Below are 27,468 nucleotides of genomic sequence, written 5' to 3'. Positions count from 1 at the left end.
GTGTGCCGGTTAAACGCTAGCCCCGAGTGATCTTGTTCATTACGTGTAAGGGTGTATCGAGGCCGTTATACTTAATTCTTAAGCCTGCCGCGTGTTTTCGCTCGCTTTTATCATCCCCGTCGGGCCTGTGTTCCGTTCAGATCGCAGGATTCACGGCGATCATGAACGGCTTAACGTGTTCGTTACTAGTGCTCCCGACTTTTCTTCGCTCCTCTTTCCTAAGAGGGATAAGAGATGCAAATAGAAATTAATGTATAAGGAGAATTGGCTAGTTGAAAACGGCAAACGACGTAAACGTCAGAAAAGATTTTCAATATACGTACGTATTTCGCGAGGAAAGTGACTTAACTCGAAAAGGTATGTTTTTCAGAAGAAGCGAAAAACTGTTTTTGATCATAATTAAATCAGTTTCATGAACGAGAAGAATAATGCTCATAAAATACGTTCCAGCGTTCTTTTCTTCTCATTTCTAGTTTTTAACTCTGGAAAACGACCCTTCTAGTCAGGACACAACTAATAATAAGATATATTTGCATATGCAGCACCATATTGTTATCTAAATAAGAAAAGACGACGTACCTGCTCTTTACCGATCAAATTATGAAGAGAAACGAATAAGATTTTCATAATCCATCCATGATCCATCATAATTGGTATGGTTACTTTTAACATAACTTAGATATGATTCTCCTCTTGCCATACTTTGTGTAATGATCTTTTCGATGATTAATTAATTTGTCATTTTAAATAAAAAAGACATAGAGAGATTATTTGCTTGTATAGTTATTTAAAGAACCCACAATTAATATTAATAGATAATAGAAAAGTAGCACAATATTTCTACCATTTAGTTCACTGCACACAATTTTCATTTTCATTGAATCTATAATTATCTATCTATATTCTTCTGTGTATGTGCAGTTAATTAACTAGAAACTCTTCGATGTTCGTTGAAACCATAACAAACAGCCCTAGCCCGACCCATCATACGCAACAAGCCCTTCCACATTCCGCAATGATTCGGTATTATCTCATTTCTAAAGACGTCCCATTAACATGCTCCCATCCTGTTTCTAACAAAATCCTCGTCCGTTGATTAACTCTAAAACAATCTCTGTAATCTCGCAATAGCAAGGCGTATAGACGTCGTCTTTCAATCTCCGAATGCGTTGGAATTTTTCTGGCTGGTAGACAGGTCGAGCAATTATCCTTAGCCAAGTAACGAACCTTCAACTGGGGTAGAGGCCAGGCAAAACGAAAGCATGGGCTGCTAATAACGTCGCTAATTATGATTACACAGAGCCCTACTCAATTCTGGCCGTGTCACGGGAGGAAAAGCAGTGATGGAAAAGAAGGGAAAAGACGGAGAGTAAGGATGAAACATGGTCGGAAAGAGAGCTCGAGAAAAGCGCGGATGAATAATTGACGTGGCTGTGATCACGGATAAAGATATCAGGCTTCGGTACTGTAGATTAAAGCGATATGCTGAGGTCGTAAAATCGGCCTGCAGTTGAAGTCTACAACTATGGATGATAGCGAGAATTAATAGTCTTATCTTTTCTGACTTATATTGCAGTATCTCCCAGATTCTTTCAAAGAAGGCTTCTATGATCAACGTTGAACTTCTAAGGATGATAGAAAATGATTTAAAAGAATCTATAGTGAAAGCGATATTAGTGTTGTTTATAGTCAAGTGGTAAATCAGTGATTATGGTTTACAACTTTCGATAATAGCAACAATTAATAGAGGCTCGTTCAGGGCTATACGATGACAATTCAGAATCAATTCTTCCCTTATGTCATATCTAGGAAACAATGTCCCTTTGTAAAGGAGAGTAATTATAAATTATTTATAATTTGTATTCTTGAAGCTGGGATTATGGTTCATCCTTGAGCTGCCAGGAAGGATGGAAATTGATATAGAAAAATCACACACGAATAACTGCGGGCGTACGGAGCGCGTACGATTTTAACTGTGATTGGGTCAATTGGCTCTTGATGATTTTGTCAAAAGTTGTAAACTTTAACCACTAACCGATTTTACAATCTCACTATATTGCTTCCACCTACTATACGTTGGGTGCACGTTCCGCGAAGGCGGCAGGGGCGCCCAGATCATCTTGCAAAATTGATGTGCCGCTATCAACGCCGACTTTATGCCTCGGAATCGCAACGCGTACTGCTACTTAATGTGCTCGCTCTGCGTGGGTATTAGCATGTGCGAACATAGAGACGAGCGGATCCCGCTGTTTGTTTTTTGTCTGTCGATGGAGGGATTTCTTCATTTTTGCTCGTTGTTTGACACGTGTGGTGCATTAGATCTGTTGAGTGATGTTAGAGTGTGGGAAAGCGAATAATAAATCTAGTTAACGAGATTCAGACATTTTAATTTTGGGGAAATTCGAAGGTATTGTCCTTTAGAGTCTAGGTAATGTTCGCAATTAAAGTCTATCAGTCAGTTATTCATCGCTGTCCACCTACAAATAATTGACCACAATTTAACTAATTCCAACAGCAGCTAATTTTTCAGCATTTTTTCAGATCATAAAGTCAATAACATATTTAGATAAGCGAAAATATCAAAACTTCAAAAAAAAAAAAAAGAAAAAATAAAACACCAAATACTATTAATCTGAAACTGTCAGGTAAATAATTCATTTAGTATGAGTTCATTGATCCTCTCCACTATCCATTTCTCGATCAAATAATAGAAATTCACTTTGAAATTCAATTACTTACTTAATCAAATTGTAAATTAAATAGAATCAAATACTAACTAGAATCTCACTCCAATAAATGGATTTCTGCTGTATGTAGATATTTTGGTCGTAACTGACAATGGAAGAAATTGATTCAACTTCCGTAATTTTCTAATTAATTCAATTATACGCTTATCAACCGTAGAATCATGCCACAATACACACTTGAAGAACAGCACATCATCATGTGTCAAATCTATTTGAAGTAAGCAAATAAAACTATAGTTGCTCAAAAACAAAACTTTTTTCATTGTAGAAATTATCTATTTGATTATCATTAAGCAAAAGCTACAGAAGGCGTTTTCCCTACAAATCTGACCGCAAAGCGGCGAAGAAAGTAAAAGTGCTAGAATTTATAGTAGAATTCCACGCTGGTTGAAAGCACCAGCATATTTTAACGCGTGTACACGTTCTTTGACCAACACACATGCGATTTCGAATCGCGACGATAGCGGCTCATTAATTTTACGATGATCCCACGACTCCCACGATTCGATGCTAAGGAAACTGATATTCATCTTCGCGTATAATCTTACACACAGGTCCGGAATTATTCATTCTATTAAGAATCATTGAAATTCATGACTACCGAGGCGGGTTTACGCGCGGAAGAAGAACGACATGTCGTAAAGGTCTCGCGGGAAGTAAACGAAATACTGGAAGAAACCAAAGAGGGGACGTCGTTCGAGTTAATCGCGGTTTTCGTAGCCGCCAAGTGGCAATCGGTCGTTTATCGCTCGTAAAGCTTCGCGTTTCTTGCGAACTTCAGAGCTGTGAAAAGTCACCGGCTATTAATGTTAATTCTCCTGCATTATATTTAGCCGCGCTCTCAGAAATCAGAAGTAGCACCACTGGTCCTTATCTTGTTCCATGCTTCATATTTTAGAGTTTCATTGTAACATCGCTATCTTGTTCGGAAAATTTATCCAAGCTTTAATTTTTGGGAAGAATCATTTATGTTTATTAAATTGTAGCATAAGAAGCGTTATTCTTGTTTCAAGCATTCTAACAAATATCACAAGGAAGTACTTGTTGTTTGCTGAATCAACATGAATCAATACCTTCAGCTTATGTAGACATGCAAATTTTTTAAATCGCAAGAGAACTTATTGCAATGGCGATGTCAGTTAAGTAATACGGCGCAAGAAAAAATGATTTGCAGATTGCACTGGAATTCTATAAAATCGTAATTTACAAGCAATTCGAGCAAATTACGTGGCAATTGTTGAAGAAGTAAGAAGTCATCTATCATTACAGAAGAACATAAATGTACAATCAGATGGTATACAATCGAAAAGAAGCTATTAGAATCTGCCTCATTACTCTCTTCATTTTAATCGATCAATCATCAGCGTGGTTCTTCAATATCCAACACATAATTTATTATGTACTAACTGCACATTTCTCTGCCTTTCAATAAAAGTGCTGTTATAGAAAATAGAAAACTTTAATTGCGTAACATTATATCAAGCCCCTATTCCTTACATATAATATTTCTTTTTCATTCAAGTTATTTATATGTCTCTTTCAGATAATAACAAGAAATGTTATGTTTCTAACCTTATAGTGATTAGTGATTAGAAATATTCCAATCTTTAGGAATAAAAATTTCTCATAAGCCCATAGAGGCACATAGGATATAAAGTCAACATTACAGAATTTTTGTCTACACCTAACGTTTCATTTATTTTTCCAATTACAGCAGATATCGCGATATCGAGCTTGTTTAATCAAAGAAGCTATTTTACGTCGCGTCTAAACACACTTACTATAACTACAGACGAAGCTGTACCATTCCATCAAGAGAGATAACGAAAGAATGTACGTTTTTTTATTATGGACTTGGTCTCTTCTTTATTGCGAACTCATTCGCGAAGGGAAGGTTGAAATGGTTGTAAAACGTATCTGTTGTAACCTCCCGTAGAACCGGAGATTTTAACGAGTGTTTGGATTACGACGTACATGGGAACGATAACGCAGAAACCCGGCCAAGTCGCGCCAAATTTAGTCGTAAACCAAATGGAATTTTTTTTATCAATGCGCATTCTACACGTCTTTGCAAAGTTACTGTACTCCACTCTGTTCTCCGATTTTTATACCGTTGGATTATGCTCATTAAGATGGACAAAAAGAATGCAAGAATCTCAGAATTATTTTATTTTGAGGCAAAATCATACAAAGGAATTTCCGTTAAAAAATAAACTACTTTGTTTCTTTTTACAGATAGAGATAACTAAATGTAAAGGAATGTAGTTTCGTTTTATTTCGTAGATAAATTACTTTCTGTATGTCCAAATCCAATCTCTTTTTCTGTTTTGAACTTTCACAAAATCTGAGAGAATTCTGAGTGATTTACACGATCTACTATATTATACGATCATTTTCCAAGTCAGATGTTTGAAGTTCTTTATAATAAAAATAAAAATTCCTCTGAAGATATTCGAACGAAAAACATCATTTTGCTCGTTAAAAACATTTTGTTATCTACTAATTAGGAAAGATTTTATTTAGATATTTTCTATCTTTTAACACATTTATATTTTAAATCAATTGTCACTTTTACGCATTTGAAAAAGCTAATATCGTTTAACTTTTATCAGTCTGTAGCTCCACGATCATAGAAGTTTCTAGATAACCAAGTTAACGAATGGAAATTTCTAATTACCATTTATTAACAATTTTACATTTTCCAATTACTAAGTTTTTATAAAAAGAAACGAAAAACACGATACCCTATTCGAAGAGGGATAATTGAATCGGCGTTTGAAAAAGGAGCGTGTATTAGAGTCGACGTTAAAGAGATAGAAGGAGCGAGGGATTTGCATGCTGGCAAGGGACGAAGGTTTATATCCCATTGTTGCGATTACTTTTACCGTCAGGCGAGAACGTGGCGCAAGTAGGTGTGACACGGAGATCCCAGAGAAATGGATCTGGAAATTACTTTCACTCGGAACACACTAATTCGATGATATCGTATACGAAGCGTTTGAAAATCGCACGAGTTCGAGTTCTCTACGTGCTCTGAATAGCACCGCTCGTGATTTACGATGGATCCAATCTCTCGTACTGCGTCACGTATCTATAGTTCGAGATGTAATTATTAAGCATACATTGTGTTTTGATAGAATCGTGCCACTCGTCTCGAGAATACGCGATAACTGTAATCGCGAACTTTGTAGAAGATGAAATTCTTTTTCTTTTTTTTTTCTTTTCTCCTTTATTGTCGATGTTGTTTTAGAAGGCGAAGTATATAATCGCGAAAACTCGAGTTTTCGCTGCTGATTCGAGTCAGTGATTTTTCAAACGCTGTCACGTACATCATCGGTAAATCGTTTTGCGTCACGTTCGATGATCACGTACACGCCATGCCGCGGTCGTGTCAGAATTAGTTGGACAATTTCCGAGACGCGATGATTGCGGTGCAACGATCCGTTCCAAGCGGCTCGCTCGCCCGTTACGAGGAAGAAATTAATAATTTCAGTTAATCCCACGTGATTAATGTTGTATTACGGCTTCCGCGGGCTCCCGAGTGTCCACCTTCACGGTGTACCGTGATTTACAGCGCGTTTCAAAGTTTGCTATGGTGTTGTTTGAAATACCGCGTAGGCTTGGGCAAATTTTACTCGAAATAAGATCGATAAAAAATAATAATTTGAAATGCATTGTTTCGACTATCTTATTATATCTACAATGGCTGCAAAAAATACTTGTACATTCCCTTATTTTCCGCTGAAACGTCTTTTTATCAGGTTCAACGTTTCATTCTCAGTATCGAATTTTTGTTGCCATGTAAAAATATTATTAAATAATTTGAAATTTAATATGCTTGGACCTAACTATTTAGTATACAAATGCTACGATAAATACAATGGTGAACAAATATCTCGTGTAGCCACTGTATTTTGAAAAGTAATTATGTGTTATGTTGAGATGAAATGCATCATATTCAAAGAATTTTCTACTGTAGTTAACGTTTACAAATAATTCTATCTTCAACAAATTAACTAACAATATCCAATTCATTCTGAAAAACGCAATCAAGATTTCACAACGGTGCATAAATTTCGCAAGATTTCGTATGAAGCGCGAAATAAAAACGCACCTGTGCTCGCGTGCACGATAACCTGACATTTTTCGCGATTCTCATCGCGAAGAGACCGGGTCGAAATGCAGTCCACCTTGAAGGTGGATAACCCGCGCGTACGTAGGCCCATGAAAATGCAAATTGTACATCGCCCCCTTCTCTGTAACGACGCGCCCTTGGACACTATTTTATGGTGATTGGATGAGCCTTAAAACGTAGAACGTACTTACGTTACGATTTAGTGTTTCACTTGCTACCACGGTACGCTAAGGTGTTTCACAATCGTAAGGTGCTTACCTGAAACAGAGAGAGAAACAGAAAGATTTTAGAGGTAGTTCAGTGTAAAGGGCTTGGTCGAACTTGGTTGCGTTTACTAGACAATGATTGATTGAACCGGGGCGATCGAGTTTACGAGAAACCGATGGCTGTGAAACGTGTAAAATTTTCAACAGCGTGTAAGATTGACGCGAAAACTCCCCGAAGAGGTCGCGCTAAATATTTTGTTTGAACGGATTTACGTGAGATAAAGAATATGTATAAATCGTAAATGGTTCGATGTGAGTGATAAAGTATTTTTCTATAAGGCGCAGATGGAACGAATTTAAATTCGAGAAATTTTAGGAAATAGCAATTGGAAAATTCTTCTTGATACTTTTATAATAATATGGATTGATCGATGATTGATTATACTTGTAGTATATTCTTGACAAGCAGAAATTGATGGGTTATGAAAGTATATCGATGCATGTATTGTAATTTATTATTTTATTTACTATTCTATTCAATGATCATTTCTGAAAAAGGTTGTATTCAATAAAAGATGCACTAGAGGACAATTTATCCGCTATTATTATTTTGTTGTAGAAATAAGGGCGAATCCCAATTCAAACAAATTTTGAGCACGTTCCTTTCGTTTGTTTCATAATTCTGAATTATTTTTGAATAATTAACAGGCGGCAAATATACTACCTATATCGCATACAAAGCTCTAGGACTAATTTGGATTGAAACAATAAAACCAGCATATTTTAAGAATATTCTGAATTTGAACTACAAAGGGTGAAACAAAAAATCGTTCACTCGAAAAAGATCACCGCATAAATGATCATAATCAAAAACTGCTTGAAAAACCTGTTGTCTTCTTTAAAACATGCAGCGTGTGGTCTCAATTAACCGGGATAAATACCAGTAGAGATAATCTCCGGTGCACACGTACGAGGCGAACCATGCAATGCAAAGGGGCAATATTTTACGAGCAGTTCGTCGATAGTGGCTTTTTATACAACTCATAACGGCGGCGTGCATCTGCATCTCCTTTCGCACAAACCAAACCAGATGTCGAACGGAAGTCGGAGACGATCGAAACGCGGAAACGTGAAACCAGTCCACGGAAATGAATGTTTCTCGATTCATCTGACTTCCGTGAAGGAGTTATGAATGAAAGTTCGCGGATGGTGACTAGGAGAAAAATAAAAAAAAAAAAAAAATAAAAATAAAAAGAAAACTAGGAAAAAGGAGGAAAATGAGAGCAAAAAGAATCGTACGTACAGGACCCAGGGGCCGTATAATCGATCGGGGAAGCGATTAGGTGATCTGGTTCAGGTCTAATGATAGTGAAGGAACGTTGATTCGTTGCGTTTGCGAAAGCACTGGAAAGTAACGCTTCATTGAATGGCCGGTTGTTGCTAAGTGAATGCCGTAAGAGAGGTTCGACCGTTTAACGAGGCCGCGATTGATTACGTGATCGCAAAGATATCAGGGTAGTCTAACTTGGTCGAGATATAATTAAATCGCGAGGGGGAAAATGTTCTGATTCGAGGGAATAGCTTTTGTCGTTCGGTAAACACGCTTAGTCCGGCGTTTAACTGCCGTGAATAAAGAAAGAACTTCATTGGCTAATATTTGTTCTTGAACGATGGTTAGGTAACTTAGGTTGTCAGTGAACTCTTTGGACATGCTGCCTTTCCTGATTAATGCTGCATAAGCGTAACTATGTTGCAAACGAAAGACACGGATAGATGCGGATTGAATAACGGTGAAAAACTACTCGATGATTATTTAATCAATAAAGTTGAATGATTGGTGAATGACTGGAGTGAATGGACCGATGTAAAGCACGCTATGGATGTTATTGTTCGTTTATTTTTGTGTATCTTAAAATGCATTAGAAGACATTAAGTAAATGTTTGCGATATCGTGCTACCATTACAGTATTCGTTTTTTCATATGATTGAAATGAAGGAATTCGGTAATTGGAGATTAGGAAATGGCGTAATTGTTATCGTATAAATTTCTTTTTGTATTGCTAATAAAAACTTGATTCACTCTGGATAAGTCGGAAATAAATTGAAATTCTGTTTCATAACCACAATGTTAAAAAATAGAACTTGATAGATTACAAACCAAATGTTGTATCAACACAATATCGTGGCTTAATGAATTAATTCAGTGAAATTGTCGGTATGTAAAATATTAGTACAAAATATATATCGAGTGACATTTTCTTTATAAGAAAAAACTCGAGACACGCTTCTGAGATACTAGCGCGAGGAAAGCAATAATTTCTAGTCTGTTTTCAGCGGTACGCTCTTTACGATCGAATCGAAGCTACGAGCCATAAGATCCTCAAAGTGATTTTATGTACTGGCGGCGATAGGATTTGAGTGCAATTTGCTTCGAAACGAGGAAGCGATTCCTAGCATGGTACTCGATAAATCCGAAGTCCGTGACGGAGAACTGTGAAATGTACTGTTCGATTTGATATAAAACGAGAGAGATTTATATTTTGCTCGCAATCTCTCGAGAATTACGCGAGTCTCTTCACATTTCGTATTCTCTTCGATAGAGATTGAATAGCATCGAGTGAATGTAAAATTGAAATTATACTACAAGTAAATCCTCGTTAATTTTTCGAAGCATTCAGATTTCTCTTAAGCTTCTTGATATGAATCGTTCAACTTATAATTATTTAGCTTCATTGCATTTTCTTTATTTATTCGGCGTTTTTACTGAAATTTATTTTTATTATTTTACTATTGTACATAGCTTTCATTTATTCGGATTTTTCCGTGGTTTATTCTATATTCTCTAATAATAGCTTCATAATTTACCTTATAAATTCCGTAAATTTAATTAGTAGAAAATTATTAAAATAAATGGAATATATAAAAATGCATAAGTTTATGCCAATTCTTTATTCTTCGTCTCCTATTGGGTTGGCAACTAAATGATTGCGGATTTTGTCAATAGGTGGTGTCGGTGGTGTCAATCGGTGTTGTGTGTTCAAAGCACCTAACCTATATTGTTTTCTTGTTGTTTGGACTTCGACCTTTAATTTTGTACAAAAATAGTATCGATTAGTTATTTAGTTTCGTTTTTATCCCAATTTAAAAATGGAAGAACAAGACGCGCATTTCAGACATATTTTATTGTATTATTTCCGAAAAGGCAAGAACGCATCGCAAGCACTCAAGAAGTTATGTGCCGTATATGGGAATGAAGCCTTGAAAGAAAGGTAGTGTCAAAATTGGTTTGCCGAATTTCGTTCACTGAAAAATGCTCAACGATCTGGCCGTACAGTTGAAGTTGATGAGATCCATATCAAGGCCATTATCGATTCAGATCATCATAGCACACCGCGCGAGATTGCAGAGAAGCTTAACGTATCGCATACATGCATTAAAAAAAAAAAAAATTAAAACAGCTTGGCTATGTTAAGAAACTCGATTTATGGGTCTCTCGTCAGCTGAAGGAAATTCATTTGACGCAACGCGTTAGCATCTGTGATTCACTTCTGAAACGCAACGAAATTGGTCCATTTCTGAAACGAGTGATTACTGACGACAAAAAGTAGATAGCTTATAAGATCGTTAATCGGAAAAGATCGTGGGTGATGCAAGATGAACCAGCCCAGGCAACACCAAAAGCTGAAATTCACTAAAAAAAAGATTATGCTGTCAGTTTGGTGGGATTATAGATTACGATTTATTTCGTTCCATGCAGAACTCCTTAAATAGTAAAATTTTTAGTGACGCTGATGTAACATTTAATTCAGTTTTTTGCTGGCAAAAATCAGAAGTTTTATGAACATGGAATTATGACACTGCCTGAAAGATGGCAAAAGGTCATCGACAAAAACGGACAATACCTAATTGAATAAAGTTATATTTTTAAGCAAAAGTTCTGAATTTTCCTTCTTATTTAAAATACGCAATCACTTAGTGCCAACCTAATATTATACGTCTCATTCTTTTACTATGAATGAAAGAGACTTACTTACTACACAGACTTACTCAACAGTGAACCAAGTATACTAGAGTGTATCGTGTGTTGCCTACAGGCAGGGATGGAGCATCAGAAGCATAAAATTTCTTAATTATTATTATACATATTTATAATGCTTGTTTATAAATTAGATTGTTGTTATCCAATACAGTTATCAAGTCTACGACTGTAGCAATTATTTACCTTTGTAGAAATAGTCTTTTATTTATTTATTTGTTAATTTCGTTTAACTATCGTTACATGTATTAAAATCCTTTTTATGTTATCAAAATTGTACAAGATATATATATATATATAATATACGAAAAGGAAATGTTGCACGATAAACACCCTGATTTCGATCTCTTTTGAAAATGTTTCTAATTTCCGGCACGTTCTTTGCTCAGATTCTTATCCGAAGGACGTATCTTTCCCTTATCTGATACAGCACTAATCGGCCTCGATGTGATTCCAGGGAAAAAATGGTTTTCTAGGCTGAACTCCGTCCTTCCTCCCACATTTTCGCAGAAAATGACAGTTCTTGGAACGATAATGATAAAGCGTGCGGAAGGAAAATGACCGAGATAACATCACGTTGGCGAACCGGGACGAGGATAAGTATAATAATAAACACTTCGACTCGTGGTTCTAATCACTGATCATTTAACAAATTTCTTTTAGTTGTGGATATGGAATGCGTCATGTAAGGAAAGATTTTAAAAATATATTTATTAATTATATTTATTTAATAAAGAATTTTGAAATTCATCATTATTTAGCTTGTCATGAATTAAGCTTTAAAAGAACAAACACAAAAAGAAAAAATAATACCTATCATTTTTAACGAATATTCCTATTAATCGCTGGAAGACTGAAAATTTCGTATCAATAATTCTATAGTTCTCGTATAAGTATTTGTATCTACACGTCTATTTAAGAATCGGGAAATTTATTATTTTAAGAATAATCAATAAATTACATGTATTGATGAATTTTTTAATCTAACTAATAAATAAAGATTTTCAAAATAATGTCCAATTGCCGAACTAATAATAACTTGGGAGAAAAAAATCTCTGATTTATTAAAATTCATTAAAGAAGCCAAATGACTAGCAAAATAGTACAATTTTAACTCAATATAATTACACCCAGTGTATTCCTACATGATGTCGCCATCAACGTCGTAGTTGACGCGACATAAAATATATAAAAGAAGCACACTGGTTGAAAAAAAGCCGGAATCGATGGCGTAATCGTAGCCGGTCGTTTTGTGACGTTAACAAACCGATGGCACCATAATTTCTTTAGATCGCGACGTGCAACGAAGCCGGAGGCGGTATCCTCCGAGGACAACAATGGCGTGAAATTCAAAAGTCGAAGGAGACAGCGGGAGAAAGGGCAGCCAGAGACGGAAGAAGCGTAATCAACAGGGTGTATCCGCCCGCAAAACGCGAAGTTCTCTCATATGCATACTCGTCCCATGCCATAATAAATCCGACGATTTGCATCAGGGTCCGTATAATAGCCGCTTACCGGCGTAGAAAGTGAACGTTACGATTTTCAAGGGAATTATAACTCTCCTCTGAATTATTATTCATGCGAATATCCGAGACGAAGGGCATTGGATCTTTTCAATCTTTTCGCAACACTTTTCGACATGTTTACGCTTTTTGATGATAGATTATGTAATACGATTTGATATTATACAATCGATCATTGTATATTTGTTATTCTCTTTTTGTGATGATTAACGCATGTTTATTGTTATTTTTCTAATTTTATTGAGAATAATCGGTTTTTATACCAGATGTTTTGAGTTATGCAAGCTGACGTTAAATGTTAGCTTTTATTAAGATAAAAATTTGTTGATATTAAAAATTGATAGTTCCAATATGGAACAAAAATCAATATAAATTGCTAAAGAATTTTTTTCCCCGAAATATTTTATAATATTAATTAATCCTTATTAATCTCTTGAAATAAAAACAAGCTTCTAATTTGTCATATTTCGAATTCACAAGATTAAGTATAATCCTCGTCACTGTTCTAATATTATATCCCAAGTGGATTTATTCGATCCTGGGACGCTGAAAACACGTGTTTATATTACTTATTCCGTATCAATTCGCCAACTTTTTTTAAACGAACGCGATTTCCAAGTGGTTCCGCGACATTCCCACGGGTAATACGCTCGAAAAACTCTTCGTCGGAAGGCCAGGACATTCTCAGGTGTGAAACCACGGTTCATTCCAACGCAGTCAAATGTTACGCGCTTTCTAAACTGCGATTTGTCGTCGTGTGCGGTGTTCTCATTTGTTAGGGCGTGCCTCACCTCTGTGTCATCCCTGTCTAATTAAACGCCTCATTGTTTTGCGGCTTGTTCCTTTCTATGTACTATTTTTTCAAACTATTTGCGACAACTTCGTCTAGTTTGTATTAGGCTTTGTTGGTGAAGCTTAAATCATTTGTTGTTTCTATTGAATCCATTGGAAAGTTGTAACAAAATTTAAGAAAAATGTTAAAGCTTATGTTCCTTTTACTATTTCGAATTGAAAACCTTTTTCATTTTTCACGTTGTGTTACGTTCATAATGGAAAATTTCTCAAATAAACTCAATAGAACATCTTCATGTCGTATCTACGCAACGATCATGTCTTCGGCAGACGGGAACGAACTTCAAACGGGTTAATCGATCTGCTTAACCTCACGGAATCAAGGGATATCGTGGCACGTAGTTGGCAGGTGTAGGCTTCTACAGATAAACTTAGAATAGTACAATGTTCGTGGGCTTTAAAATGATTACGAGGTTATTCGCGTTAACGAATGTCCAATTATATTCGTTTCTAATTTCATCTGTACGTAGATTAGTACGCAGATAGATAGACTATTACTTATTGTTAATTTTATTTGAACAGGAAATCATTCAATGTAACTTGACACTAATATGCAATTGTCCTAATTAAGCGACAACTAATCCAAAATTCTACTATCAACACGTCACATATCTAATTTTATAAATGTCTTATCTAAGCTATTAACTTGACACTAACATGTAGTTGTCCTCATTCTACCACTAACACTTCGTATGTTTAATTTCATAGATCCGTCAAAGAAATCATTAATTTGACAGTAACATGCAATTGTCCTAATTCTACTAATAACACGTCGCATGTTTAATGTTACAGATCTCTCAGCCGAATCATTAATTTGACATTAACATGCAATTGTCCTAATTCTACCAGCAATACTTTCTATATTTAATTTTATACGTAGATCCATCAGCAAAACTATTAATGCATAGCTGGTATAGTTGTCATTTTATCAGGCAGACTGTAGACGGCATAGTGGAGTCTAAGAGCTATTTACTTAGATATGTGCAAAAAAATATACGAAAAATAGAAAGAGAGATGATATGGGAAATATAACGGTGCAAGAATTTAAATAATACAAATAATACACTAGAATATATAGAATAAAATATAGTACTAGTTTCTATATTCAATGGTGAAACAAATATCTATCAGATTCAATTACTCTAGTAATATCCATAAAAATACGAGTTTGTATAAATATCTGCTGCCTCTACTTATTACATTATTTACAATCGAATTAAAAAGTACTAATACACAGGATGCCACATATTTTTAAGTAACCACAAAAATAACAATTTCTGCAATTTAAAACATTCAACCTTACGACTTACAAATGGAAACAGCTAATACTGAGAATAGTCCAATGATGAAGATTCGTTTATGCAATCGAACAGTAGCTCGCGACTGTGATTCGACTTTTGGAACGAAATCTGCGTTCCTGGCGTTGTTTGAATTATTAAACGAAACGAAGGCGCGTGGAAAGCGTATCGATTTTGCAGTAGAAAGTAAATCGGTTCTAATCGTTGCTCGTTTAATTCGAAGGGGATCGATAGCTGCACGCTGGCTGCGGTAGACAGGTGCAATTTCCGCAAGCAACTTGGCACGGTAATGTACACTGACAACGCTATACGTACTTGCGGAGAGCTACGGTGTGCCTTAATCATGACGCTGAATCTGCTAAACGCTTGCCAAGGTTTTCGATGGAGATACAAGAGGACCATTGTCTTATATCGCTTCTCTGTCCATTTCTCATCGACCTGGCGCGCCTTTCAATAGTGCGGGATTTAGAAAGACGTCTATTCTATTTTATGGATCTATTATTTTTTAAACATTTTATAGGTCAGAAATATTTTTATAAATTTGCCTTAAAAAGAGAATTAATGACCACGAACATAAACTTTATTTTTCTCTGAAGCAAAAAGAATTAATGATGTGACAAAAATGTATAGCTCCAAACCATATCTTCGAAGTAGGCGGACTCATCGGTCTATTTCTGAATCCAGATAAACAAATCGCAATCATTAGCGTTCTCACGGCGTTACGCTCAGCCCCCACCAACGACGTATATGTGCCGCGAAATATTTCAAACTGTTGCGTGGCCGAAAGAAAAACCGTGATATTAAACCCAGATGTTAGCAGCCTTTGATTCGGCGAAAAAAGACGTCCAGAATTGATACTAGTGTGATGAAAGAAAGTTACGAAAAGTTTCACTGATAAATTCGACGACAAACTTGCTCTTTCTTACCCAGTTTGTATGTTGTACTAGGGTGAAAAATCGATACCACGTGGCTGGTCCGTAAACCAACTCATTTTTATAAAATCTAGCTAAGATATCATCTTTCATGAATCATGAACTTCGAAAATTGGAATTCTTTGACGAAAGTGTTTCATTTGTTTTTTTTTTTTTTTTGTAAATTGTCTGTATTTTATAAATCTTTTGTAAAAGTTTCTAGAATCGAATTTTAAAATGTAATCTCAATTACTTTCAAACATTTTTCTTTTCTTTGAACCATTGGATGGTTTAGATATAAATAATATCAAATGCCAAATGTACAATAAACATATAGTATAAAAATTCAATTAACAGTCAATTTAAATCCTAGATGAAGGATGATATTATTTTAAAAAATGCAATAATAAAAATTTTGGCATATCTGGCTTAAAGTAAATTATATTTTACTTTTCATCTTAGTCAAATATAAAATAGAACTAAATACCAATTATTGTCAGACACACCTCGGAACATTCCTAAAAATCCTAATATTTCTCTATAAATTCTTTTATTTCCATCTTTTGATACAAGTTTCATATTTTAACTTTGATATTTCATATTTTAATCCTAACCATCTTATACAATATCAATTAAAAAACATTCGAATTTCATCGTCGAATTAAAACGATCCGGTGCTCTCGATTAGTGTTGCGAAATATTTGGGAAGAATAATAACCGTAAATTAACATTCAGTCCCAGTGCAAACGCTTCGCAAATGGTCGGTCTCGGGTCGAATGACGATTATCCCGCAGTTGTAGCAACCGCTGATGGAAATTACGTTCCGCTTCACCGTGATTACAGCTATGCTCGTGAATAGCCTTCGGCACGTGTTGGTTGCCAACAGTTTTACCTAAACCAACGAATTCTTTCCCTCCGGCGTAGTACAACGCTATTAAGTATCGGTTTCGCGATTAATCATTTTCCATTACGCCTTTATCGGGCTATTTAATCCGACTTACGCAATTTGAAACATTCACCAAGTTCATTTTGATCACGTTCTCGTATCAATCTAGCCCGTGAGAGATATTTAAAAGTTGGTAACAAACAAATTTTATTTTTATTTGTTTTAAAATAGATCATTTATGTGTAATAACAAAAATGAAGAAAGTTATCTGCAAATTATAGTATTCTTACGATTTTTTGGAATTTTTCGTTAAAAAATTATTGAATTGTTAAGATGCCTATGAAAATTCATATTTTTTGAGGACACGCATGAAAAAATGAAGGATAAATAGAAATTTTGATAGTTTGTACAGTTAGACGCAGCTTTAATTCAAGCTCTAAATAACATATCTTGTATGCCATATAAAAAATTTGTAGGAGAGACAAGGAAGCCTGGTATTGTAAATTCACGAACTTCGCTTCAGAGCTTATTACAAGATACAGAAGCATTGGCAATGATACGTCAATGAGTTAAAGAAAAGTAAGAAGGTTAATAAAGGTGCATGAAACAAAAGAATTCTTTGGTCTAAAGTAACCTCTTATTTTATAGATTAGTCAGTGTTTAACATTATTCATATCTTCATATATTTATATATATTCATATATTCATATATTATATCGCAATATAGAAATTAATTTTCAACATTGTATCTTATACACAGAGATGCAATTTCTTTTATACAACCACAAGAACATTTTTTAACGACGATACAATATTAATCATGGAGCCTTTAAAAGTAAACTAAATAAATCGTTAGCTTTTAAAAGCTTGCTAGAAAACCTTTTAAAAATTCTGAAAATATCGAAGAACATTCTATTATTGATAGAAACTTAAAAATATGTACATCGCAAAAGGTGTAAAAAAAGCAAAGGAAAAGTTCTGTTACAACCGTAGGAAGATTTAAAGGATTAGAGTGACCCACTCAGCGGCTGCATCCCTTTCTACAGTATTTCTCGACATAATCTTTTGATCCTGACGAATACTATGTTACTTGGACTTTCTCGAGCGTCAATGACTTCATTAAAATATCACCTCCATGTTTTAGGTTTCTAGGAGGATATGAAACGACGTGACTTCTTTTTTACATATTACGATATTTGTAAAAAAATTGTACAGACGATAGTGTCCAGTGTTTGTTTTGTTATATATTTTATTGGATTTCATACACTTTTGTCTATTTGATAGAAAATGTCAATCTAACGAAAGTTACGACGATGACCAGAAACTCAATTGCGCATTAACATTTGCAATTATAATCAAGCATAACGCGTCTATTAATAGAAGCAAATAATATCGATGCGTTAATACGTTTATGCATAATTTATGACCGTTTAAATATCGAAGCTATAAATTATGGACTGACCGTCGATGCTTTCATGAAACCGGGCCGTGTGCTTGTTTGCCGAAAAATCATTCTTGCATAAATGAATAAGATCTAGTATTACGACAGGATTATCCGCGTGGATAAGCGAATCTTAATTAAAATTCGTTCTGTTTCATGATACAAGATGAAGTATGAAAGGAATCTAAGTTATTAAAACGTACATATTATTCAAGAGGATAAACAGAATCAAATAGTAGAAAATTAAATAATAAATATAAATAATAATAATTATTCGATTAGTGAATTATGGAATCCCAGAGTTGCACGAAATAAAAAGACTACATATTATATTTATCGTCATATTTGTTGCAAAGTAAAGCTTGAAAGTGAATTGCCAATCATCAATTTGCTACAAAAAACGGCGCTATTAAGAGAAATAAATTTTTATTCTATTTGAAATATAAGATTCTAAAAAGTTCAAGCATTTAGCAATGAAAGAATTTTTCTTCCTCCACAATTTAGGTAATGAACTTCGAAAACGTTTTAGTGCTTTTAATAGAATACTTAAAATGTTTCGATATGTGAAAATTTTTTAGATGTGACAGTCATCTAGCAAATGAACGATACCATAATTTTCGGAATGCAAAATACTAGAATTTGTATCTAAATCCCTACTTGCCTTCTCGGCGATTTAACTAAAAAAAAAAGGGCAAAAGAGAAAAGGAAGGTAGGAGAAGAAAGAAAAAAAAAAAGAACGGGAGGCAACGACACGGTGCCCACGTGGAAAGCAATAAAAGGCTATCGAGATTCATCGAAGTAATTGTGGTGCGGTTTGTCTATCATTAGACGTATTATTATACGTTAGGCTACAAACTCCGCTTCCATAAGGGGCAGCTACGGTAATTGCATATCCTTAATTGTTCGCAAACATTTATCAGAGAGACGAATCAATGCAATGAAAACGAACTATGGCTAAAATTTCCCTCGCCATTATACGATAGACCGAGGGACGGCGACTTTCGTTGGCAGTGAAAGGCCACCAACGTGTACAGTATAGTAAAATCAATCAGAAGTTCAACTTGAAACAAACAATCTTTGAGATATTTCAGAGGACATAGAGGTTTAAAGCATCATTTAGAAATTCGTATGGTGTTAATTTGAAATCATGTTAATTATTTAAAGAAATTACATATTATATATTAAAGGTTGATCATGCTATTGTTAACGAAGTACTGTAAATAGTACCTACAGTTTTGATAAAGTATTTTTGTAGCTTAAGATTTGAAATGCTTTTATAAAACGCATATGATATATATCAATGTCAATGAAATGTCGCCATTGAATACCTTCATTTACAATCTCACTATATCGGTTCAGCCGACTATACACAATTATCAGCCTCTGGTATCTTGGCACGTGAAATCGAAATCATGGATTTTAAATCTACCCAGAGAATACCGAGCTACCCGCAATAATTGTGGGTTGTCGCGATGAAAAGTATGCGTTGTTGTACGCATTTGGAACAATGGAACGCAAACGCAGCGACCACTTTCGTAACATTGTGGTCTGCGTGGAAGCGTTGCAGTTGAAACACCGTGAAGGCCACAATCAAATGGTACTCGCCCCCTTGTTCCATACGTGTGAATGAATCTCGAAGGGATTGACTGAGTTATATACTATTGAAGCTTCGAAATATACTTGGAGGCAGCAATAGGATTTGGAGGGATGATGTTGGCTTTGAGACTTTGGAAATATTAGTCAGCGTTAAACAAGTTTGATATGTCGTGTGTTTACTAGGCTGAAATGCTTTGGATAAATGTCATTAAAAATTTTTCAGAGACACGAAAAATTTAAAGCGTGGAAAGAAAAGATGATCTGATATCGCTGTAGAATCTTAATTTGTAAATTGAACTATTTTTTAGGTTTTCCGACTGTGACAAAGATATAAAATTTTATATTAATTGTTATTCGATTATTCACCCGTTGTGCCAGTCAGCAATTTGGCTGCAGTTAGAATTTATTTCTTAGTTTATTTAATCATTTCTTCTTCATTTATTATACAGACTTATCCTTAAGCAACAAGTATTTGATAAATTATAAATTCTGTATTAAAGACTTTCATTTCTATATAAAACTCCATCTCTCTTTTACTTCGAAATAGAACTGTATTTGAAATTTATTTTATTTTAATTTCCAACGACGAGCAGAATAATATTAAACCGATAAAATACAATATATTCTATAACATATGTAAATTAATAAAAATATTCAACGGCAAAATAAACGTTCTTTTGCAATCCAAAACGCACAAAGTACAAAACCCACTAATTTCCACATGAGAAACAACACGTTGAGTCAATATGACGATCGACGATCGACAATAATCAGAGGGTTTCGAGTATTCCTATCTTACGCGTACCCCCTTTTTCTTTTATTCTGTCAAATCCGAACAGAAATATCCGAAACACGAAGCGATGTAGAGTGGTTGTACTCGATACTTTTCAATTAAATGAGTCCGATAAAGCTTCTCGTTGAAGCGCAGCAACGTTCGAATAGCCAGCGAGGCGTCGAATATTGTCAAACAATAATTAACTCGAGCGTTGTACGAGGGAGCGACATTGCCAGGAACGGGCTGACCCATATACTATACGTGGATCGAATGGAAAAGTGCAATTATGAACGTCTTTGTGAACGGTTTTAGCTTTGCGGAATTTCCACAAAGCCGCACATGCGACCGCATTACTCGTCTCTCATTCTACGATTTAATGAATTTCGATGTTGCACTCGCAACCTTCGTTAGAAATCCAATATAAACTTTATGAATGCGACTTTCGTAGTTTCTCTTACACTATTAGAAAACATTAACTTATTTAGAACAAAATAAATTAAATCATCAAACATTTATTAAACATTTTTTTTTGCGAGCAACTAACACTGGAAGTTACAATACCAAGTTAGAATTCTAGTATAGAATTTTAAGAAACCTTCCTCGTTTCAAACACTCTTTTTGACCTCTTTTTTTAAAACTTTGGTTTCTGTGGTTCACATAGTGACTGCAAACTTTCGAGTAACAGACGCAATCACGTGAAAATACTTTACGAAGTTTCCTTTTTCTGAAATAAATCATCCGGTAAGACACGCGCGTTCGTGTTTACAGCGAGCCACGTTTCTTGAAAGTATTTTCACACATGGCAAGTGTCAAGAGTCTATGGCGTCGTAAAAGAAACGGGTGTTTTTCTCGGACACCACGGGCCAGCATGCAGTTGGAAAACGCGATTTCTCTGAAAATTCATCAGCGACCGAACGCGGCGATTTCCTTTACAGAATGGAATAACAGTTTGGTAAAAGCAGGATCCGAAAGAAAATGTTTTTCCATATCGTGAAAACGGTGATACGTGTGGTTCCATTTTTTAAACAATCGACAAAATGAAGGTATTTCCAGTACAATTCATACATCATCAAGCTTCTTCTGTTTCGCTTAAAAATCGAAAGATCAATCGATTCGGACTTTCGATAGCATTTTTATAGTTTAGTTAATGAAAGAATAATTCTGAACAAATATTCGATTAAAAAACATCAAATATCAAATTGCGCTCTACAAATTCTCAGTACCTCCTCTCTGCAGAGAGTTCATTTTAATTCATATTCTTTTTCGTTTGTCCCATTACTTTCTTTGAATTCACTCTACGGACCACAGCATTACAGACGTTTCATCTTTCTGCAGAAGGCACATTGCAATTCCTTTTTGCTTTGCCATGCGTCAATAGCATTTCAACGTCTTCTCCGTGATTTTTCGAATTCTCGCAGCTCGATCTTATACGATAAAATTTACGGTCCACGTGATGTCTTAATTTTTTGCACATTACGTTTTTTACTAAAGCATTCAACGTGACGTTATATTTTTCGGAAGAATTCTTTTGAAGTTAACTTGAAAATTTTTTCCAAGGATAGATACATACTTCATTGTAGACAAAAAATTTCTATAGAAAGCAGATTTCTATAGAAAGCTTCCTTATTAAAATAAAAATGAATCTCTAATCAATCTTTCAAACAACAGTTCCCTCAAGAAACTGAATTCTAGTTGCGCGAAAAATTGAAATAAAGGAAGTGAAAAAAAAATCGTATGTCCTTTTAATGTCAATTTGTGAAAATAAAAATGTAGAGAATGTCATGCTAACCTTTCAGTCGGTCGAAACTTCGATGACACCGAAATATCCTGAAACGCGTGCGATTCTGTGTTACATATGCCTCGTGACTACGATATAATCCTCGATAACACCAGCATCGACGTAATTGCTGTTATTCCGTCTCAACAATGGCGGAAGCTTACGAGATGGAATCTTATCGGTCATCGGTGGCATAGAGAGTATCGTCTTTATCCTGATATGATGTAATCACGCGACTTTATCTGACGCGGTCTATGATTTTGTCGTCGGTGTCTGTTGATATTAAGCGATCCTTGCTTTCCAACTACGTTCGACGGAATCCCTTGAAATCGATGAATTTAAAGAAAAATCTAATCACATTAAGTGATCTTTCGCGAATGTTAAATAGGTACGAGGACACTATATCCATTCGATTATATCTTTTATCAAACAGAACGACTATGATTATTATTCATTCGTGTTTTATTATTGCCATTATTATGAAAGTCAAATACCGTGCTCTTTAGACAGCAGCATCTTTTGTTACGTTCGTAAATGAAGCCAATGGGGAAGAAGAATTGATTAACGAATTTTAAAGAACCGAAGAAAATTGCAATAAAAAGTTGATACGAGAAAGGTTTTAGATTTATTTCAATAACAAATACGAATAAAAATCGAAGGAATATTTTAAACAATGTGGCTTACAGAATAATCGTATACGTTTGCTCCCATGAAATTATGTTGAGAACTATTTTCTCAATCAGTCGCCAAATTCCAAAATTTTATCATGCGATTCAAATTAGTCGTACAAGGAATCGATTTCAAACTAGGACAGAAGTGCTAGACTCGCTATGGCGTTAGCTACTATTAAGCCAAACTAATTTCAAACTAGGACAATTGCATTTGTCTCGCGACAGACAAGCAGCATCCTGATAATAATGGTAACACGTGTGTTTGAGCAATAGTTCCTTCTTCTACGGATATTGTGCATTGCTCAGTTGACGGTCTGGAAATTAGTTTATATTTGCCATTGTACTCCTGAAGCATTTTAACAAGCAGATACAAAATTTTACTGAATTAACTGTATTCTTTCTAACAAACAAAAGTTTAACACTATCAACGTAATGAATATTTTATGGGTCGATATACTGTTGATTAAAAACCATATTTTTATTGAATAGTAAACAGATTAAAGAAGTTAAGAACTTGTTTTCATCAGTTAGCTTCCTACGCCAGTTAATTCTTCAATGAACATTTGTTTCTACATTTCTACATGGTTGCACACAAGAAAGAGATTGAATTTCACTGAATTGTTACCAATCCACATCGATGTCAATGTTTGAAGAACAAAAGGATTCCTTTTTGCTGTATCGATTTGCTTTTACCACGTAATGGCAGCGTTCGAATTCAGTAGACATGTTAAATCTATGAACGTTTTTCTTCAAAAATAATCGTGTAAAACTCAACGAATTGTTACTAATTTTTAAGAGGCATCCGTTCGCTGGATATATTCAGCGATTTATATCAGTCTATTTTATATCAATTGTAATATTTCATTAATTCAGATATGCCTGAATTTTTATTTATATTTTTTACGTTAGCGTCACATTTTCAGTGAGTTAGATGTAATACGACAAGCTTCTTCTTCAAATAAAATCTTATATTCTAAAATGCACGTTCTAAAAATTGATTTCTGCTTTCGATTAACAATTTCTTCCAAAAACCCAAACTGTGGCTCTGAAAAATGTTGAAGCAAAATGAGGAAGAAGGTAAAGTTTAGTTCAGTAGAAAAAGGTATCAGCATCAGCCCCATAAAACTTCTAAAAACAGATTCCCGCTGAACCGGAGCTCAGACCATCAATAGTAGCGTCTCGTTATGACGTACGATCCTTTCACAACGAGCAAAGTATATGTCTCGTTTCCTTCCAGCAGCGTCTTTGAAAAATGTCTCGTCGTGGAATTCCGCTTTCTCGATATCGATTACGCAATCGACTGAGAATTGTGGCGAATTCCTTACGAACCAAAATAACCAGAAATATCATCGTGACCGACAAGTTTCCACCTTGCACGAGATCGTTGCATCTACTTCTTATCAAAATCCATTCAAATTACTATTTCGTTATATCCAAATATATAAAATTTTTCGTATATTCTGCTACATTCAAGAAAAATCTAATACAGAAAAATGCTTTCTATTAATATCTACATTATACATTGCTCGAAACAACGACAGAATCAGTTTTTGTATCACTTTGGATTTTATCCACTACTTGTGTCTATTAGATCTGAATAATATGTCAATCTATCAAATCTATAAAATTTATTTTGTCTTGCACGAGATCGTTGAATCCCCTGGGAGACAGAGGAAAACGAGACGAGAGTATAGCCGATGTTCGCGTCTCCGATTTACACGCGACACGCGAGTGAAGCGTTTCGCCAAAACCGGTAGCAGCTTGTCGAGTAAAAATCGTGAACGAATCGCGCGGCTCGTCTTGGTGAAAGCTGCGATCCTCGTGTTGTCTTACACAAATGCGCGGATCGCTTTGTGATGTAAAACGCGAGTGGAACTAGACTAGCGACAGCGTAATCCATTCCTCTTTTCGCTGCGCTTCCGAGGGAAATAAGACTGTGTTGCTTTATCCGTATAAACAACCATAAAGGTTCCTTCATGAGTTCCTTTTCTAAGTTCGTGAATATTTATGCTCTTTATTTGGAGTTTTTAAAGAAGTTGAAGAAGAGATGTTTGTTCGAATTATTAATTTTCTATGAGACTGTATAGTTTGGAAACTATATGTACTTGTGTACTTATATTTTATAATCTTTACTTTTCGTTTCAATTATGTTCTTCATTGTAACATAATAGCGTCTATATTGATGTCTTCATCGTACTGCTATTAATTCTTTAAAAAATACAGTTTTTAGTCAACAATATTTTGTCACATGAAATTTCTTATTTATAACTAATAAAATATATACAGTCCCGTGAATAATTATTAGCTCTATTCTACTTTTAAATTTTTCATACTATTGAAACAAAAACTTACAAAATTCTTTGTATAATTTCATATTATAATGTAAAACTAAAGATACAACAAACAAAAATGTTCTACCATTGAAATCTGGAAAGTATTAAACCTTCTCTTGAAATCGTATTTTTGGTTGTAAAAAAAATATGAACTCAATGTTAAGTTTGTTACGTTTCACTCAATATTTAGTGAATTTTTCTTTATCTTTGATTACTATTATTAATCTGTACACTATTCCCTAATTTATTTAAAGCTTTGTTTTAAATATCCGCCTACGCGGTTTTTATTCTTTCTTCAAATTCAACGATATTTTCTATAGGTGACTTCTTCTGATAGTAAACATTTCTTGCTAAAATTTTCGCACGTTGTCCACACGTTCTCCATCAGGTTCAGATCAGAATTCAATAGCCGTGGTAATGATTCCGAAATCTTGAAAATACCTTTTCGTAGTGGCGGCTGTATGAATAGGAGCATTGTCTTGTTGAAACATTGTTTTTTTTATCTTCTGTTTTGATTATGAAAGGTAATAATTCGCCATGTATCATCTGATATTTTATAGCGTCCAATTTACCCTTTACAAAATCAATTTCACTTTACATATCCAGACATGATCAATGGTTTCTTAGAAATATTAAAGAAATAATGCAGAAAATATGTTTGAGTTTAAAATTGTTCACTCTATTATCTTTTGGTATGTCGAGCGAGTTCTTTAATTCTTTTATTTTTCTATACGTTTTTTTCCATATCCATTTCAATACTCTCAGTTATTTATAGATCGAACATCGATAAACCAACTTCCATTGTCAGTTATAACGTTTATCTAATAACTGGAGCAAGTTGATCAAGTTTCAGATCAAGTCTGACATTAAATCAAGCATCTAAGAACCATCTGAGTACACGATTCACTAATTGCTTCGCATCATCAACGTAATTCGAATTTCTAATCGACTAACAAGGAGCCAGAAGCGTGGAACTGCGGCAAATTTGCATGATACGACGATGAAATGACACCGGGATGTAGAGACATGGTGGAGGCGTGTGACATTTCACCCTCAGTTCGCGTCATTGTATCATCCTCTGTATCATGCAAGCGCCCACAGGATCGTGCCGAAATATACCAACGCTTCGTCGAGCGCGATAATTAACTCTGGCAATTATTCAGGATAATAATTATGAGGCGCAGAAAAGCGATGAACCATGTGAATTTACTTTTCCATCGACATACGCTCCTGTTCACTAATATTAGGACACCCGGACCATTTTGCACGATTGAATTAATATTATTAATAAAATTTTGGAAGTTACAAGCTAAAACTTATCGGTATTAAAAAATACCCTTGCATAATAATAGCAAGTTTGATCATGAAGTAGATGAAGAATTTTACGAATAAATGTTACAAATTCCAAATTATTTCGTAATTTTACTGGCTGAAAAATTATAATATCATAAATTTGAAGTTTATAACCTATAAATTGTGATTTTAAATTGTTACTGTTAATATTGTCTTTATTTTTGCTATTATTATTTTGATTTATCAATGTTATTAATGAATAAATTATTGCGCGAAGAGGAACCTGTTCGGGGAGAATAACCGACTTCCGCGATCAATTTGCACGTGCGTGTCGATTCGAACCGATTTGAACAATTACTTGACTATAGTACGATTAAAATGCCATTAAGCCTGGGCGAAAGGAGGATTAAGGCTGGGGAAAGGTCGTATTAAAAAGTAATTTCAGGACGATTTGATTCTGGCGCTTTCGCCATTGTGTGCTCGTTCGAGCTTCGACGGATGCGTCCGTTGATAAATGAATGTCTAATTTGTCTGGTAAACAGTTATTTGATGTCGCGCGTTAACGGATTATGTAGACTGTTTTAGAGATCGAGGTTTAAGTAGGTTACAATGGCGATGATTAGATTTGTGTATACTTTGACTTGCAGATTCACGTTATTTTAGAATCTAATGCAGTGTATTATTACAATTCTGTTATAACTTCGTCAATCATATCAATATAATTTAGGTATTAATAATTTTATAGTAACGTACTATAGCAATGAAAAGAGAAACTTTATTAAACGTACACAAGAAGTAGAAGTTGATTTATGAATTAGAAATAGAATATTTTCCTTATATTTCCTTCTTAAAGATTCTAAGATATTGGGTTGGCAACCACCTAATGGCAAAATCCACAATCACTTAGTTGCCAACCCAATAGAAGAACCTAATGGATAGATTCTTTGTAACATAATATCAATTGTGACTCTTTCAAAAAAATCTTTAT

General features: G+C 34.7%; 1 protein-coding gene and 1 pseudogene across 4 annotated transcripts in view; one reads left to right on the top strand and one right to left on the bottom strand.

Moving 5' to 3' along the window:
* cv-c (RhoGTPase activating protein) overlaps positions 1-27,468 on the bottom strand; it is a 350,270-nt gene that overhangs the window by 165,120 nt on the left and 157,682 nt on the right. The window lies entirely within an intron of this gene.
* On the top strand, positions 10,128-10,783 carry LOC138182610 (histone-lysine N-methyltransferase SETMAR-like; annotated as a pseudogene).

This window comes from Bombus flavifrons, chromosome 8 (genome assembly GCF_040668555.2).
Source record: "Bombus flavifrons isolate JBK064 chromosome 8, iyBomFlav1_principal, whole genome shotgun sequence".
NCBI lineage: Eukaryota > Metazoa > Arthropoda > Insecta > Hymenoptera > Apidae > Bombus > Bombus flavifrons.
Note: the sequence above shows the minus strand (reverse complement) of the source record. Positions and strands in the feature narration are given on the sequence as shown.